Below are 18,237 nucleotides of genomic sequence, written 5' to 3' on the forward strand. Positions count from 1 at the left end.
AAACTTAAAAACTTTTGCACAGCAAAGGAAACCATAAACAAGATGAAAAGACAACCCTCAGAATGGGAGAAAATATTTGCAAATGAAGCAACTGACAAAGGATTAATCTCCAAAATACACAAGCAGCTCATGCAGCTCAGTATCAAAAAAAAAAAAAAAAACCCACCCAATCCAAAAATGGGTAGAAGACCTAAATAGACATTTCTCCAAAGATATACAGATTGCCAACAAACACATGAAAGGATGCTCAACATCACTAATGTTAGAGAAAGGCAAATTAAAACTACAATGAGGTATTACCTCACACCGGTCAGAATGGCCATCATTAAAAAGTCTACAAACAAGAAATGCTGGAAAGGGTGTGGAGAAAAGGGAACCCTCCTACACTTTTGGTGGGAATGTAAATTGATACAGCCACTATGGAGAACAGTATGGACGTTCCTTAAAATCTAAAAATAAAAAAACCTACCATATGACCCAGTAATCCCACTATTAGGCATATACCCTGAGAAGACCATAATGCAAAAAGAGTCATGTACCAGAATGTTCATTGCAGCACTATTTACAATAGCCAGGACATGGAAGCAACCTAAGTGTCCATCTACAGATGAATAGAGAAAGAAGATGTGGCACATTCATAAAATGGAATATTACTCAGCCATAAAAAGAAACAAAATTGAGTTATTTGTAGTGAGGTGGATGGACCTAGAGTCTGTCATACAGAGTGAAGCAAGTCAGAAAGAGAAAAACAAATATTGTATGCTAACACATGTATATGGAATCTAAAAAAAAAAAAAAACGGTTCTGAAGAACCTAGGGGCAGGACAGGAATAAAGATGCAGATGTAGAGAATGGACTTAAGGACACAGGGCAGGGAAGGGTAAGGCGGGACGAAGTGAGAGAGTGGCACTGACATATATACACTACCAAATGTAAAATAGATAGCTAGTGGGGAGCACCCGCATAGCACAGGGAGATCAGCTGGGTGCTTTGTGACCACCTAGAGGGATGGGATAGGGATGGTGGGAGGGAGACGCAAGAGGGAGGGGATATGGGGATATATGTATACATATAGCTGATTCACTTTGTTGTACAGCAGAAACTAACACAACAATGTAAAGCAATTATACTTTAATAAATATGTTAAAAATAAATAAAATAGTAATAAAGCAAAAGACTTAAGCAAACAGAATAATGAATGTTCATATATCTAAGTGAACACAATATACACTGAAGTTGATACATCCTAAGCCTACACCTTGAATTGCCTTCAGAATCATAGTTCTCCTACACCACTGAGTAGTCAACTAATAAACCAGCTTGTATAATACTTAAAACTTACACATTTATTGTTATTATTTTTGCGATGTAGCCCACTCACTTCAGTAACATCACCATACCTCTGTTAGAATAATGTGCTGGTTTTATAATAAGTCCACAAATTCTTTGATACTTCTCCCTTCAAAAAGCAGAACCTAATTTGTTCCCTTTAAGTGTAGGCTATAATTAGTGACTTTTTTCTAATGAAGATAAAATGATAGAAGTAACAGTGTGTGATGTACAAGATTCAGACACAGAAGACATTGTAGCTTCCTCCTTACTCTCTTGGCTCACTCTCTCTGGGAGAAGCCAGAGTGCTACACCATAAGATCACTCAAGTAGTCCTATGGAAAGGTCCACGTGATGAGGAACTGGCAGTTTCTGCCAAAAGCCAGAAGAAACTGAGGTCTTCTGGCAATAGCCATGTGAATGAACCACCTAGGACGCAGATCCTCCAGCCCCAGTCAAGGCTTCAGATGACTGCAGTTCCAGCCTACACCTTGACTGTAGCCTCATGAGACCTTGATCCAAAACCACCCAGCCAGGTTACTCCTAAATTTCTGACCCATAGAAACTATGAGATAATAAATGTTCTGAGCTGCTAGGTCTATTGCTGCATAACAAATTATACTGTATTAGATAAATACAAGCAATTTCAATTACGGGTACTTAGATTCTGAATTTTCTTATATTTCCACCTATCACCAGAACGAAGATTTTCTAATACCATCTCATGAAAGTACATTTTCTCCCTTTAAAATATCTACTTATTCTCAGCTTGGAAAATGCCATGTTAGGGATAACAGTACCAAAATGAATTATACTGGTCTTTTGCTTGTTGACAGTGTCAGAACTGCTGCTTAGCACTTACACTCCACCTATCACCTAGTAGATACTCACTGAAAAGCTACTGGATCAGGAACACTTACTTTTAGAATTTACATCTAAATAATTTAAATGAAGTTTTAGGCAGAAGGAGAGAGAAATCAGTTGAACTTCCAGAGGAAAAGTTTCAACTGAAAGCCTGTATCTATACCACTGTGATCCATTTGCTGGGAGCCAGAAAAAAACTCACTTGGAAAAAAAAAAAGAGGTGTTAATGACATATAACATTGTATTAGGTGTACAACATAATGATTCAATATTTATATATATTGTGAAATAATCACAAGTCTAGTTAATATATGTCACTATACAGAGTTATGAAATTTTTTTCTTGTGAAAAGAACTTTTGAAATCTACTCTCTTAGCAACTTGCAAATATGCCACATAGTACTATTAACTATTAACTATTAGTCAACATGCTGTACATTACATGTCCATAACTTACATATTTTATAACTGGAAATTTGCACTTTCTGACCCCCTTCATCCATTTTGCCTGCTCCTAACCCCACCTCTGGCAACTACCAATCTGTTCTCTGTATGTATGAGTTTGGGTTTTTTGGTTTTTTAAGATTCCACATGTGAGATCACATGGTATTCGTCTTTCTCTGTTTGATTTCTTAGCAAAATGCCCTCAAGGTCCACCCATATTGTCACAATACCAAGATTTCATTCTTTTTAATGGCTAATATCCCATTTATACACACACACACACACACACACACACACACACACACACACCCCCCACATCTTCTTTATCTATTTATCCACTGATGGGCACTTAGGCTGTTCCTGTATCTTGGCTGTTGTAAATGATGCTTCAGTGAACATGGGGTGCATATATCTTTTCAAGTTAGTGTTTTCATTTTCTTCAAATAAATACCCATAAGTGGAATTTCTGGATCAGATGATAGTTCTATTTTTAATTTTTTGAGGGACCTCCATATTGTTTTCCATAGTGGCTGCACCAATTTATATTCCCACCAACAATATATGGTAATGAATGGTAACCAGACTTTTGGTAATGATCACTTTGTAATGAACACAGATGTTGAATCATAATGTTGGACACCGAAAACTCAGATACTGTTATATAGAAAACAGAACAAAACAAAAAGTTAGTTCAGAAACAAATACAATTTGATCCAACTACTTGAAGAGGGAAGTCTTGATTACTCTTCCAAGCCCACTGGAATATTTATTTTATATTCTCCCATACTTAGCTTTACATATATGCTTCCAAAGTGCCCTAGAAACGCTTCTTAAAATTCCTCTTAAAACAAACTTTTATAATTATCTAGCCTGCATTTCCTTTTAGTAAGATAATTCTTTAGTCATACAAAATTTTGTAATTATTACCACACTTGAGCTATATATTCAGAAATAAACACTTCATGACAAAATGAGTTTATGACAAACTCTGACAAATGCCACTAGAAAGCTGTTTCATATATGTTGGAACCAATTACATTGAAACCTAGCTTCCTAACATTATCTCGTCGTTCCACTTTCAGCTGCTAAGGCAAAGTAAATATCCCAAGAGATTAATAAAGTATCTATTTTGAACAATGTAAGCTTGCACTTGATTCTATTTCACACTTACATATTATTTTTAATATATCTCTAGATTTTTCCTGTCTTCTATCCACAAGCACAAATGGTTGCTTATACATATATACAACTGCAAGATATTCAGTACATCTAACTAGTAAACAATAAATAAGGATTGAGGTGACATTACTCCCATATATCACTGTAAGCAACTGGACACATTACTAAAAGTAACTGCAGTAAATCAAGTAATCTATTATCAACCACAAGACTTGAAAGTTACAAGCTGCTACACAAGCAAACTTCCAGGCTATGACTGGCAAATTCTGCAAGGAACAGCTGTAGAAATGATAATACCTAAATCAGAGAGAAATTTTAAGGTACAACTGTTAAACTTCTAAGATGAAATGGGTTTGCTATCCCTAGTTACAAGAGGTAACCTGATAGAAGGCTATACTTGATTAACTACTACTCTTCTCTGAAAACTTTTTTGTAAACCACTGTAAAAGAGGAACAGTAAACTCAGCATTGGTACAGTGAAAATTACATTACAAAACATAACTCAAACGTAAAATATACATAATCAGAAACAAATAATCCAAAAATGTCATATTTAAGTAGGTAAAAAACTATATTTTCAAATTCTGTTCTGGTAAACCCTCTATCTCACCAGGTGTTTATAAACTTGTCATTCTGTTAAAAAAAAAAGTGTTAACAAAATACTGTTTTTTTTAAAGACTATCAACAGCAATCTTTGAAGAAAGACTTGAATGAGCATACACCCAATACCCAACACACTAGAACAATATTTTCTGTGTTTTACTGGAAGCGTAATTGGCTAAGGGGGAAAAGATTAACAAAAGAAAAGTAAGATGAAAAAATATAGTATCAATTCACTAAAAAACAAGATGAAGAACATTCCTCAAATTTACCTCTCATTTAGATAGGAAGATCTCTGATTCAAATGTGTCACAAATAAGGATGCTGCTCAACCTACTCTCTTTTGAGATGTGCAAGTCAATCAGCTCAGAGTAAAAAAGCTGCAGAGAACTAACACAACATTGTAAATCAACTATACTTCAATTTAAAAAAAAACAAAGCTGCAGAGATTTACTTTCATGTCAGTGAGCCACGAAAAGAAAAAACAAGGGAACAGGAAATAAGGAAAATAAAAAATAAAATGTTATGCATACGAAAAGGTAGCAAATTTCATCTGATGTTAAAAAATACAAAATATGCTCAGAACAAATTAATGTATCTGTGACAGACATTTAGATGTGAGCACTACCAAAAAACAACAAAAAAGGAACATATGTGAATGGGGGTGGGGAGATACAGAAACAAGCATGGCAAAATGTTGAAGCAAGATGATATGTACATGGGGGTTCCTCGTACTCTATTGAAATTTGTTTGGAAATTTTCAAGATAAAAACTTTTAAATTATTTTCCTTTTCTCTGCAATCATTTGTTGAAGAATTGTTTACATATAATAAAGTATAAAACTCAAGTATACATTACAATTCAATGAATTTTTACATAGGTATATATCTGAAAAACTACCACCTACGTCAAGATGTAAATCATAGACCATCACTTCAGAGGGTTCTCTCTCTCTCTCCTTCCAAGACACTGACTCCTCACAAACCAAAGGCAACCACTCTCCTGACCTCTATTACCCCAGTTTAGTTTTTCCTATTTTAAACTTCATACAAGTGGAATCATACATCATGAACTCTTCTGTGTCTGTCTACTTTTGCTTGACACAATGTTTCTGGGATTCATTGCCGTTATGAACATCCTTGTACATGTTTTGTTTTGTTTTGTTTACCTTTCTTGGGTACATCTAACCTGAAATTACTGGGTCACAGTACAGAGCTATGTTTAGCTATAACACATACTAACAGTTTTGTAAAGTGGATGAAACAACTTGACATTCCCACCAGCAATATATAAGAGTATCAGTTGTTTCATATCCTTGGCAACACTTGATATTGTTTCACATCCTTGGCAACACTTGATATTGTCAGTCTCTAATTTCAGCCATTCTGGCAGGGGAGTGATGGTGCCTCATTGTGATATTTCCCTGATGAGTAATAATGTAGAGGAGGGGTCCCCAAACCCTGGGCCGCGGACCACTACCAGTCCACAGCCTGTTAGGAACCAGGCCGCACAGAAGGAGATGAGCGGCGGGAGAGGGAAGCTTCATCTGCCACTCCCCATCTCTCCCCATTGCTCGCATTACCGCCTGAACCATCCCCTCTCGCCGGTCCATGGAAAAACTGTCTTCCACGAAACCAGTCCCTGGTGCCAAAAAGGTTGGGGACCGCTGATGTAGAGCACCTTTACCTATGCACATTGGCCTTTTGGATAACTTCTTTTGTGAAGATCTGCCTGTTTTGCATATTTTAAAAAGTGTGTTGTTTGCCTTTTTCTTTTTGATTTTTAAGAGTTACCTATATTTTTCTGGATACAAGTCTTTCACCAGATTTACTTAATGTGAGTATATTCTTGCAGTCTGTGGCTTGCCTCTTTTCTTTAATGATGTCTTCATGAATAGAAATTCATAACTGATTGTAGTCTAATTTATCAATTTTATGTTCTATTTAAGAAAGTTTTGCCTACCAAGGTGATGAAGATATACTTCTAGGTTTTCTCCTAGAACCCTGATAATTATAGCTTTTACATTTAGTTCCATGATCCAACTCAAATGAGCTTTTGAATATAGTATCAGGTAAAAATCAAGGTTCATTTTTTCCCAAATATCCAATATCCAATTTATCTAACACTATTAAAAGTAAATGTTTTCTTAACTTCAGTGGAGCTTTTGTCATAAACCAAGAAACGACATATGTGAAGGTCTATTTCTAGACACTCATATTCTTCCATTGGTCTTTTTGTCTACCTGGTTCTAATATAACACTGTCTTAATTACTGTAACTTTATAGCAAGTCTTGAGACATTTACATTTTGATATAAATTTTGGAATCCATTTGATGAAAAATTTTAAATTCTGGGATTTTAATTGAAATTTTATTGAACCTATAACTCAACCTGGGGGAAATTGACATTTTAACAATATTGAGTTCCTACCATATAAAGATGTAATATTTCTCCACTTATTTAAGTATTTTTAAATGTCTCAGCACTGTTTTATATTTTTCAGTGTAGAAGTTTTGCCCAAGTTTTTATTATATTTATTCTTAGGTATCTTACATATTTTGATGCTATTCTAAATGTACTTTTCTAATTTTATTTCATACTTTTTGGTTGCTAGCACACAACTTACAATTAATTTTTGCATGTTGTCCTTGTATCCAGTCACCTTGCTAAATTCATTTTTTCTAAAACTTTGCTGGTAAACACTTTCAAAATTTTTTTCCATTTTTTAAAATTAACTTTTTTTTATCCTGAGGGCACTGGTTAGAATTCCAGCATAATGTTAAATAGAAAAAAAGATATGGGACATGAAACAAGGTTTTTCATTGAGTATGATATTAGCTGTAGGGGTTTTTTTGTTGTTGTTGATACTCCAGAAAATTAACAATATTTTCTTCTATTCCTAATTTGATGAGAATTTTTTAACACGACAGATGGTGACTTTTGTCAAATGATTGCTCTATCTACAGAGATGATCGTATGAGTCTTCTACACTGTTAAAGAGATGGACTACATTGATTAATTGTAAAACAACAAACCAACCTTGTATTCCTGGAACAAATCTGTGATATCTTTTTTACATATCACTGGATTACCTCTGTATCTATGTTCTTGAGAAATATTGGTCTGTACTTATCTCTTCTTTCTCATGTTCTTGTTAGGTTTTTCCTACCAAGATTATGTGAAAATCATAAAATGTTCAGGGAAATGTTTTCTTTTTCAGTTCTCGAAAAAGTCTGTATAAAATTAGCATTATATCTTATTTAAATGTTTGAGAGGTTTACCAGTGAAGCCATCTGGGCCTGGGGTTTTCTTGATGGAAAAGTTTTTAATAAATTCAATTTGTTTTTCAAAGATTATGACCTTTCATTCAAGTTATCAAATGTACTAACATAAAATTGTTCATAATTTTCCTTAACAATTTAATATCTATACAATTTGTAGTGATGCTTCATTTTTTCATTCTTAGTATTGGTACTGTCTGTTGTCCCCCAATTTTTTCTTGATCAGTCACTACAGGTTTATTATTTTTTTAAAAGTCTTCTCAACAAACTGTAAATTTTTGTTTCATTGATTTCTACTTTTATATTTACGACTTCCTTCTTTCTGTTTTCTTTGGGTTTGATTTGTTGCTCCCTTCAGTTGTGAGCTTACACCACTGATTTTGAACTTTTCTTCCTTACTAATATATGCATACAGGCATACCTCAGAGATATTGTGGGTTCAGTTTCAAACCACCAAAATAAAGTGAACAGTGCAACAAAGGAAGAAAATTTTTTTTTGGTTTCACGGTGTGTATAAAAGTTACATTTTTGCTATACTGTAGTCTATTAAGCATGCAATAGCATTGTGGTTAAAAAAAACCCAATGGACACAACTTAATTAAAAAGTATTTTACTGCCAAAAAAGTGCTAACTATCAGTGAGAAAATGCTGTTGGACAAATGGCACCGATAAACTTGCTCATTGCAGGGTTGCCACAAACCTCAGTTTGTAGAGAAACAGAGTATCTGTGAAGTGCAATGAAACAAAGCACAATAAAAACGAAGCGTGCCTGTAAAAAGCAATAAAGTCCTCTCAAAGCACTGCTTCAGTTACACTCAACAAGCTCTGATGTAATACTTCTGTTGTTTTTCAGATCAAAATATTTTCTAATTTCCATCGTGACTTCATTTTGATTCATGGGCTATTTAGAAATGTCTTGATTAATTCTCAAACATTTGGAGCTTTGCTAGCTATTTTCTGTTACTGAGTTGTAATTAATTCCACAGTGATCAGAAAACATGTACTGTATAATTTCAATTCTGTGAAATTTGATCATACTTCAAGGACCAGAATATTTTGGCAAATGTCCCAAGTGCACTTGAAAAAAAAAGTAGTCTTCAGTCTTTAGATAAAATGTTCTATGAATGTCAATTATATCAAGTTGATTAATCATGTCATTCAAATTTTCTATTCCCATACTGGTATTTTTATATAATTGTTCTATCAGTTACATCAAATGTATATGTAAAATCTCCAGCTATGAAAGCATACCTATCTTTACTGCTAATTATATTAACTTCTATATTCAGAAGCTATGTTATTAGGTAAACACACACTTAGGATTATTATATCATCTTGATGAATTGACCTACTTATTATGATACTTTCCTGTTATCGCTTATACTTCTTCCTTTATGTCTATTTTGTACAATATTAATATAGGCACATCAGCTTTCTTTTGGTGAGTGTTTGCAAACAATATTTATCCAATCTTTTTACTTTCATATTATGTGTGCCTCTAAAGTGCTTTTTTTAAAAAAAATAAATACTTTTAAAGGTTTTTTTTTTAATCATGCAAACACAAGTCAAAAGAAAGATGGAGTGGCAGCATTAATATCAGATAAAGTAGACTGCAGAAGAAGAAATATTATCAGAGACAAAGAAGGATACTACATAATGATAAAGGGGTCAATTCACCAAGAAGACATAACAATCCTAAACATATATGCATCTGACAACAGAGGTTCAAAATTCATGAAGCAAAAAGTGTTAGAACAAAGAGGAGAAATAGACAAATCCACAACTATACTTGGAGACTTCAATTCTTCTCACTGACCAACTAAACAAGTAGACAAAACCTCAGTTAGGAAATAGAAAACCTAACAAGCACCACCAGTCAACTGACACTTACAGAATATTTCATATAAATATACAATTCAGTTTTTAATATGGAATGTAGAATTTATAGAATATTCCACCCCAAAGCAGCATAATATACATTATTTTGAATTGCACATGGAACATTTACCAAGACTTACCATATTCTGAGTAATAAAACTTCAAAGAATTCAAACAAAAGTATACAAAGTATGCTTCCCATCTAAAACAAAATTAAGCATAGAAATCAATTATAGAAAGAGATATGCAAAATCAACAAATAATTGGAAATTAAACAACATACTTCTAAACAACCCATGGGTCAATGTGAAAGTCACATAAGAACTCAGAAAATATCAACATAAAAATTTGTGGGACCACGGCTTTCCTGGTGGCACAGTGCTTAAGAATCCTGCCAATGCAGGGGACATGGGTTCGAGCCCTGGTCCCGGAAGATCCCACATGCCACGGAGCAACTAAGCCCATGCGCCACAACTACTGAGCCTGTGCTCTAGAGCCTGCAAGCCACAACTACTGAAGCCCACGTGCCTAGAGCCCGTGCTCCACAAGAGAAGCCACTGCAATGAGAGGCCTGCGCACCACAAAGAAGAGTAGCCCCCGCTCGCCACAACTAGAAAGAGCCCACGCGCAGCAACAAAGACCCAACACAGCCAAAAATAATAAATAAATAAATAATAATTTAAAAAAATATTGTGGGACCATCTAATGTGGTGCTTAGAAGGAAAAGAAGAAAGGTCTCAAATCAACAGCCTAAGCTTATACCTTAAAAAATTGTAACAGAGTGGATTTAAATCCAAAGCACACAAGAAGAAATAGTAAAGAGCAGAAATCAATGAAATTGAAAACATTTGATTTTTGAGTAATAAAATAAGAAGCTGGATCTTTGGAAAAATTAACAAAATTGATAAACGTGGAAACAAACTAATAAAGACAAAAGAGGGGACACATTGCCAATATCAGGAATGAAAGAAAAGACACCACTATAGATGCTATAGACATTAAAAGGACAATAAAGAAACAACTTCATGGCAATTAATAGATGAAAGAGACAAATTCATTGAAAGATACAAACTACTAAAGCTCATATAGTAGGTGACTCACATAGTCAAAGACCGAAAGATTTTAAGAAAAAATTAGATAACCCTAACCATCCTATACCTATTAAAGTAATTAAATTTATTCTTTAAAGCCTTTCAACAAAGAAAACTAGGCCCAGATGAGTTAGCTTGCAAACTCTGATAAACATTTATAAAATAATACTAATCTTATCCAAGATTTTTCGGGAAATATAAGAGGAATAAACACTTTAAACCTATGAGGCCGGCATTATTCTGATACAAAAATATTACACAAAAAGGTATTCTTCATGTACACAGATACCAAAAAATACCCAACAATTTATTAGCAAATCTAATCCACCAATTTATGAAAATGATAATACATCACAACTAAGTGAAGCATATCTAGAGAATGCAAGGTTGATTCAACATCTGAAAATAAATCAATGTAATCCATCTTATTAACACACCAAAGAAGATAAACCATAAGATTATCTCAATAAGTACAGTTAAAACATTTGAGCACAATGTACAACCATGATTAAAAAACTCTCATCAGTCTAGAAACAGAATGGGGACATCATTAACTTGATAAAAGGATTATTATACTTAATATAATAATATGTAGTATATAATAAAACCTGATAAAAGGCCCTAGTATACTTAATAATGAAAGACTGAAAGCTTTTCTCTTAATATCAGGAACAAGACAAAGATATCTGCTCTCACCACTCCTGTTCAACATCATACTGGAGGGCCTAGTCAGCACAATAAGGAAAAAGAAAGGGTGGTAGGGGAGGTGGTTACACATAAACTGAAAACAAAAGAAACAAAACTGTTCTATATCCACAAATGATACAACTATCTACATGAGAAAATCCGAAAGAATCTACAAAAAAAAAAAGTTACTAGAATAGGTGAGTTTAGCAAGGTTGCCAGGTTCAAAGTCAGTATACAAAACTGTATTTCTAAATACTGTCAGTGAACAACTGGACATGGAAATTTAGGAAAATTATATTTATAATACTATCAGAAGTGATGAAATACTTGGATATAAATCTGACAAAATATGAACATCTGTATGTTGAAACTATAAAATGCTAATGATGGAAAATGAAGATCTTTGATTAAAACAAAATAGATGGAGATATCCTGTGTTCATTGATTGAAAGACTCAATATTAAGATGTCAATTCTTCCCAAATGGATCCATGCATTCAATATAATCTAAATTAACATCCCCTCAGTACTTCTTGTAGAAACCAACAAGTCATTTCTAAAAAATTGTATGGAAAAGCAAAAGAACTAGAATATCCAGAATGATTTTGGAAAAAAATAAAGCTGAAGAACTTACATTACCTGATTTTAAAACTTACTATAAAGCAACAATAATCATGACAATGTGGCATTGGCAAAATGATAGATACAAAGATCATGCGGACAGTCCAGAAACAGACTCACATACACAGTCAACTGATTTTTGACTAAGTTATTAATTCAATGTTGGAAAGGAAAGTGTTCCCCAAAAATGGTGCTAGAATTGGGAAAATAAACTTGACCCTTATCTCACACCATATACAAAAATTAACTCAAAATAGATGATACACCTTGACATAAAAACCATAACATTTGTAGAAGAAAACATAAGAGGAAATATGCGTAACTTTGCACTGAGCAAACAGAACACAGAAACACAAATCATAAAAGGAAAAACTGAATTTAGTCAAAATTAAAAGCCCCTCTATTTTAAACAGTTAGGAAAATGAAAAGGTAAGCTTCAGACTGCACTCTCTGTATATGCACCTGTGTGGGTCAAAGGACTTGTATAGAAAAATGTTTAAAGAATTCCTCCAACTCAATAAGACAAACAACTCAATGTTTTAAAATGGGCAAAAGAGGGCTTCCCCGGTGGCACAGTGGTTGAGAGTCCGCCTGCCAATGCAGGGGACACGGGTTCGTGCCCTGGTCCAGGAAGATCCCACGTGCCGCGGAGCGGCTCGGCCCGTGAGCCATGGCTGCTGAGCCTGCGCATCCGGAGCCTGTGCTCCACAGCGGGAGAGGCCACAACAGTGAGAGGCCTGCGTACCGCAAAAAAACAAACAAACAAAAAAAAACCACACTGAGCTGTACATTTTATTGTACGTAAATTATCCTCAATAAAGTTGATTCTTTAAAAAAAAGCTCTCTTGGGAAAATATTAACCAGGGAATACTGGTGATGCCCCTATACGACCACTCAAAAGATATCAAAAACATCAATAAAATTCAATACCCACTTATGGTTTTTTAAAATGTCATCAGAAATGAAAAACAACAATAAAATCATCTTGGAAAGCTAAGAATACAAGAACACATTTTAACCTATTACACTCTCCATTTATCAGAAAGCTTCAGCAAACATCATAATTGATGGCTAAAACATCAGAAACAATCCCCTTAAAGTCTGAAACAACACCAAGTTGAACTATCACTGCTATTATTTAACATTGTATAAAACGTATAATAGCAAAAGCAATGAGGAAAACACACAAATTATAAAACTTAAAAGAAAGCCACAAAACTATTTTCAGATAATCAACTCAATAAAGTGATTAGATACATGATAAACAGAAAAAAATTCAAAAGCTTTCATGTAACTGGAGGGGGAAAAAAAGAGAAAAAATGTTACTAGAAAGTTTCCATCCACCAGAGCTGTCAAATCATAAAATAGCTAGGAATACTAAGAAGGAATGTCATACATATGGGAATAAAACTATAAAACTTTCCCTAAGCAAGGTGTGAATAAAATGTAGAGACATAGCATACATACACATATTTCTGAGGGGAGAGACTCAGTATCATGAAGGTCAGTTTGCCCCATATTAATCTAAAATTTCAATATAACCTCATTCAAAATACCTGAGGATTTTTTATTTAATTTACAAGTTAAGTCTAAACTTCACTTGGAGAAGAAATGCATAAGAGTCAAGAATAACTTCAAAAAGAGTAATACGGAGGGAGAAATGGTTATCAAAAATTTAAATACACATTCTCTTTTTAACCCAGCAATTCCATTTCTAGGAATCCATGCTCCAGAAATAATCACATAAAGAGGAAGTTTCCTGAACAGCTCTTAGGATGAAGGTAGAACTAGAAGGGGAAGTGGGAGGTATACGTTTCACCTTACAGTCTTCCATACTGTCTGAAGTTTTAAAATTTAAGATTTAAAGTTTGTAATTAAAAACAAATAAATGTAAAAGTTGGCTTCAAATAAAGCATTATTTGTGATAGGAAAAAGAAACTAATTAATTCAAATGTCTTTCAGTAAGGGAATGGTTAAGTAAATTACAGCCCATTGAAGCTACTGAAATATCATTTAGCTTTTAAGAAGTATCAGGGAGACAGGTTTAACAAGTAAAGATGGCCAAGATGTGTAACTTAGTGAAAAAAGCAAGTAATATAATGTGTTTGGTACACCCCACCAAACTACCCCAACTTTACATGTATGCATATGCGTTTAAAAGTGTACATGAGAAAGAAGTACAATACTGTTAACTCTAGACAGTGGAATGAGACTGGGGGATGAAAGGAAATGTTCACATTTTACTTAATAGTTCATTTTCTGTATTGCTGAATTTTACATCTAGTTCGTATGTCTGTAATTAATTTTTTAAAATTAAAGTTATTTCATATAAAAATGATAAATTCCAGAGGACATGGGAAAAAATAGTTTAAACGTTTATAAAAATCTTTAAAACGTTTATCTTCATGTTTATTTACATACTCTGCAAATGATCTATAGTCTTCACCAGAGGTGGCTACCAATGTAAAGAAATCTAACTTACCAGTTATGATAAAAACAACATATTAAGCCTTTAAAAAAATCATATTAAGCCTTTAAAAAAATCATAAACTTCCCCGAACCAAAGCAGACTCAAAGCAGTGCCTATGCGTATGTTAAAAAAGAAAAAGAAGAAAAAAAAAATGACTGGAGAGGTTAAGTCTCCTAAATAGATTCTTTTCCTCTCAGTAAAAAAGACTACCTCCTCCCCTCTTCTTCAACTTGGTCTGAGCGGCTTTAAACTCACCATTTTGAATGTGCGCAAAATGATTAACAAGCAGTAATCTCAGGGAGGCCGAAACTGAAGGTGCATCCGCCAGAGGCGTGCTCTGACCTGACAGCGCTAACTGGGAGAAGCATTGATGGAATGGTGCTAATATCGGGAGAAGAATGATTGTTATGGTCTGTACAGGGTGTCTGGGTGACAGAGCCTCGGTGACAATCGGGAAAAATGCAAATACAGTCAGCAGAGCGACGGCAACGGAAGGTTTTTCGGGGAAGGGGTGTTGATGCAGGCCTGTGGCGTAATATGGATCAGCTCTACACAGGGTGACTGGAATTGGGCAGAGAGGGCGGGTGAGAGGTGTTAGTAGGGGACACACTCTTCTAACACAGTCGCGATTGTAGGGAGAAAGGCAGCGGGGTCCTTGGCCAAGGCACCAAGGACAGCAGAAGAGGCAGCAAGAAAGAGCGGCCGGTGGAGACCCCAATACCAGTCTATGCCATCGCCGGAGGCAGCGGGCGCTGCGGCCACCGACAAGAGCGTGGCCCCAGGTTCGGGCTGGACAGGGCCCAGAAGGCGAAGAAGGCCTCTCTCAGCCATCAACCCCACCCACCATGGCCGGCGCGGCGGGCCAGGGACAGGCCCCACTCCTTCTCGAGGACAGAAATTAAGAAACGGAGGAGGTGAAGGCAGCAATTTCCTCGCCTTGTCCCTCACCTTCCCAACATGAGAACAAGCCAGATTAAAAAAAAAAAAAAACCCTCACCGAACTGTGCAGCGGCTCCGGAGCGAGAACAGCGCTCGATCCTCCACCCGCCACCACCGCCTTCTTCTCCGCCTCCGACTCCTCCCCCGCCGAACGCGCAACGGCTCGCGGCGGCGGCGGCGGCGGCGGCTGCGGCGGCAGCGGCGGCGGCGGTGCCGGCGGCGGAAGCAGAAGCGGCCGTGGCGCGTCCCGCCCCTTGCGCCGCGGCAGAGGAGAAGGAGGAGGGAACGCAAGCCACGCCCCCAAAACAGAGTCGACCAATAGGCTTAAAGGACCTCTGCGGGAAAAATCCACATACCCAATCGGAACCTGAGGAGTGGGCTCACGTCAATGGTTGGGACGTGGCAGAAAAAGGGAAATATACTTAGACTTTACACCCTGGTCCCCCTTTCTCGCCCAGGGGCAAGTTCACCGATTGGCCGTAGAGCGGAAGGACGAAACCCACCCCTGCCTGGCCCCGCCTCCTTTCCCTGCAGCACTGCGACGTTGGGGGGCGGGGGCGGGGCACCATGCTAGGGCTGGAACAGCAGGCCTTTTGTGGTTTGGGCTGGGAGAAAAGGGCGGGGTCTCAGGGAAAGGGAAGGGGGTGCGGAGAGCTAAAGGAAGAACTGGCGCAGCTAGACTTTCAGAAATTCCAACAGCAACAACCAACATGGAGGCGTTAAAATCAATCCTAATTTGACTGGAAACCTAACTAACAAGATTAGGGTCTCCTGGCATAAAGTTCAAACCTTTGCAGTTCAGATATGGGTGGGCCAAGAGAAAATAGCAGACGGAGGAAGGGCAGGTCTTCCTCCCTGCCCACCTTGCCTGCGCACTATATAGTGCCTTCTCCCCTCCCACTCCGCAGTTCCCCAGTCAGTCGCCTGCCCCTTCTTTTCTGATTCTTTTGGGGGTGGGGGCGGGTTATAGGGGATGCCTGCGTTTCCTCTGTATAGCCATGGCCTGACCAGAGCCTTCCAGTTGCACCTTGGGGCTGATGGGTTGTCAAGCCGGGAAGTAACATCACATGCAACCAAAATTAACAACAGCTGTAGTCCCTGGACACCTTGCTTAATTTAAACAAGGATAACAGTTTAGTCAGTCATGTCACTGGTGCTAAATTGTTTCTTCGTCCTGCATATGTCCTCTTTTTTCATCCTGAACGTGTCCGCTTCTCTGATTACAGTACCACTCTCCTCCCATCTTACCCCCAACTCTCTTCACCCCCTCCGCACACATGCCCAATGTCCAAGATATATTTATCGCATCCCCACCGCCAAGAGTTAAGAACCCCATTTCTTGTGCTGTCCCTGGCAACTGCGAAATCTCCTGCCAGTGAACCAAGACTCATTTTTTTGCTTTTGATGAAAACAAATTATCCCAGATTTCCTATAAAACTTGGACTATGAGAATTTGCTTGGCATTTTGTGAAGCCAAACTAACTCTCAGCCCACTCCTGTAGTACATTTCTTACCCAGAAACCATTTCCCACTTGATATTTCTCTGCTTTACACATGTTGCTCTAGAAGTTGTGGCTCTTTCTCCATCCAAGTCTCCCCTTCTTTGAAAGAGAATTGATACTTTAATCACATTTCCTTGATCTCCTTTTAGGTTGTTGCATATTGATTCAATTGGGTACACTAACCAGTTTGTTGGGGCAGGGTTTCCCCAAATTTCAATCTCTTTCATACCATATCTGTGTATACCACTCGCAGTAGTATTTATTATTTTCTTTAAATAAATGTCTTTCCTTCAATTTCTTTAAGAGTAAAACCTTTATAAATTACTGTTAATGGAAAACCTGTGTCACCTCTCCTAAGCTGAAAGTAACTGAAAGAAAAGTGAACATAAAACAATGTCTTTAAATTCTGGGAATAGAGAGTATTTTTTCTACTAAGGTCTCTCAGCCTAAAGACTACTCCCTGTAAAAAGGGAGTGTTACTAAGCACTAGAAACATTTAAAAAGCAGGTAGGCAAATGGCATTTTTATCATGACGTAATCAAAGGATAGAAAAATAGTCATTGTTTTTAATCCTGCATGCATGTCCCAACTAAAGTTATCCAAGGCACCAGAAGTGATCTATGTTATTCTTTGAGAAACACTCTTGTGGAGGCTTATTGCATGTATTCCATAATCAAAAGACTATACTCTCATACTAGCTCCCACATTTATTGCTGAGTGCCTCTGGACTCTTACATCTCTGGCCTCAATTTCCAGTTTAAATATGTGGAAAGTAATAAAGCCTACTCATGACCTGTTGTACTATAGACTAAATAACCTAATAAATGTGAAACATATCATACCTAGCATGTAGTAAGTACTAAATAAATATTTATATTGGCTTATGTATTATATTATTACATATATATAGAGAGATATATATTAATGACATATGTATTATTATTGATTTCAGAGGTGGGAAACACTCCCTAAGGCAATGAGTTGAAAGTACCACAGGATGTAATGCAGCAGTTCTTAAACAGTGATCCCCATACCAACAGCATCAGCATTACCTGGGAATTTTTTTAAAATGCAAATTCTCAGGTAGGTCCAAACTCAGACCTGAATTGGAAACTCTAGGTGTGGAGCCAAGCGACCTGTATCTTAGCAAGCCTTTGAGGTGATTCTGATGCACGCAAAGTTGGAGAACCACAGATGTAACGGAGGATTGGTAAAGGAGTGAGAGGACCTAAATTCAAATTATATCCTTAGAGTGACATCAGCAAAAATGGAGATGTAAGCACCTCTGAAAATTATTCTCTCTGTAAAAGCAATGAGAAAACTGGCAAAATTGTCAGAGTCAACTTTTTCAGA

The 18,237-nt window shown here is 36.6% G+C and overlaps 1 protein-coding gene across 1 annotated transcript in view; it reads right to left on the reverse strand.

Moving 5' to 3' along the window:
* The window catches only part of PJA2 (praja ring finger ubiquitin ligase 2), a 79,528-nt gene extending 63,943 nt beyond the window's left edge, over positions 1 to 15,585 (reverse strand). Inside the window, exon 1 of the mRNA XM_081230859.1 lies at positions 15,441 to 15,585. The gene's annotated coding sequence lies outside the window, so the exon portion shown is untranslated. The remainder of the gene's footprint in view (positions 1 to 15,440) is intronic.
* Between the last annotated feature and the right edge of the window lie 2,652 nt (positions 15,586 to 18,237).

The sequence above is a fragment of the Mesoplodon bidens genome (assembly GCF_964165515.1).
Source record: "Mesoplodon bidens genome assembly, chromosome: 4".
Lineage (NCBI taxonomy): Eukaryota > Metazoa > Chordata > Mammalia > Artiodactyla > Ziphiidae > Mesoplodon > Mesoplodon bidens.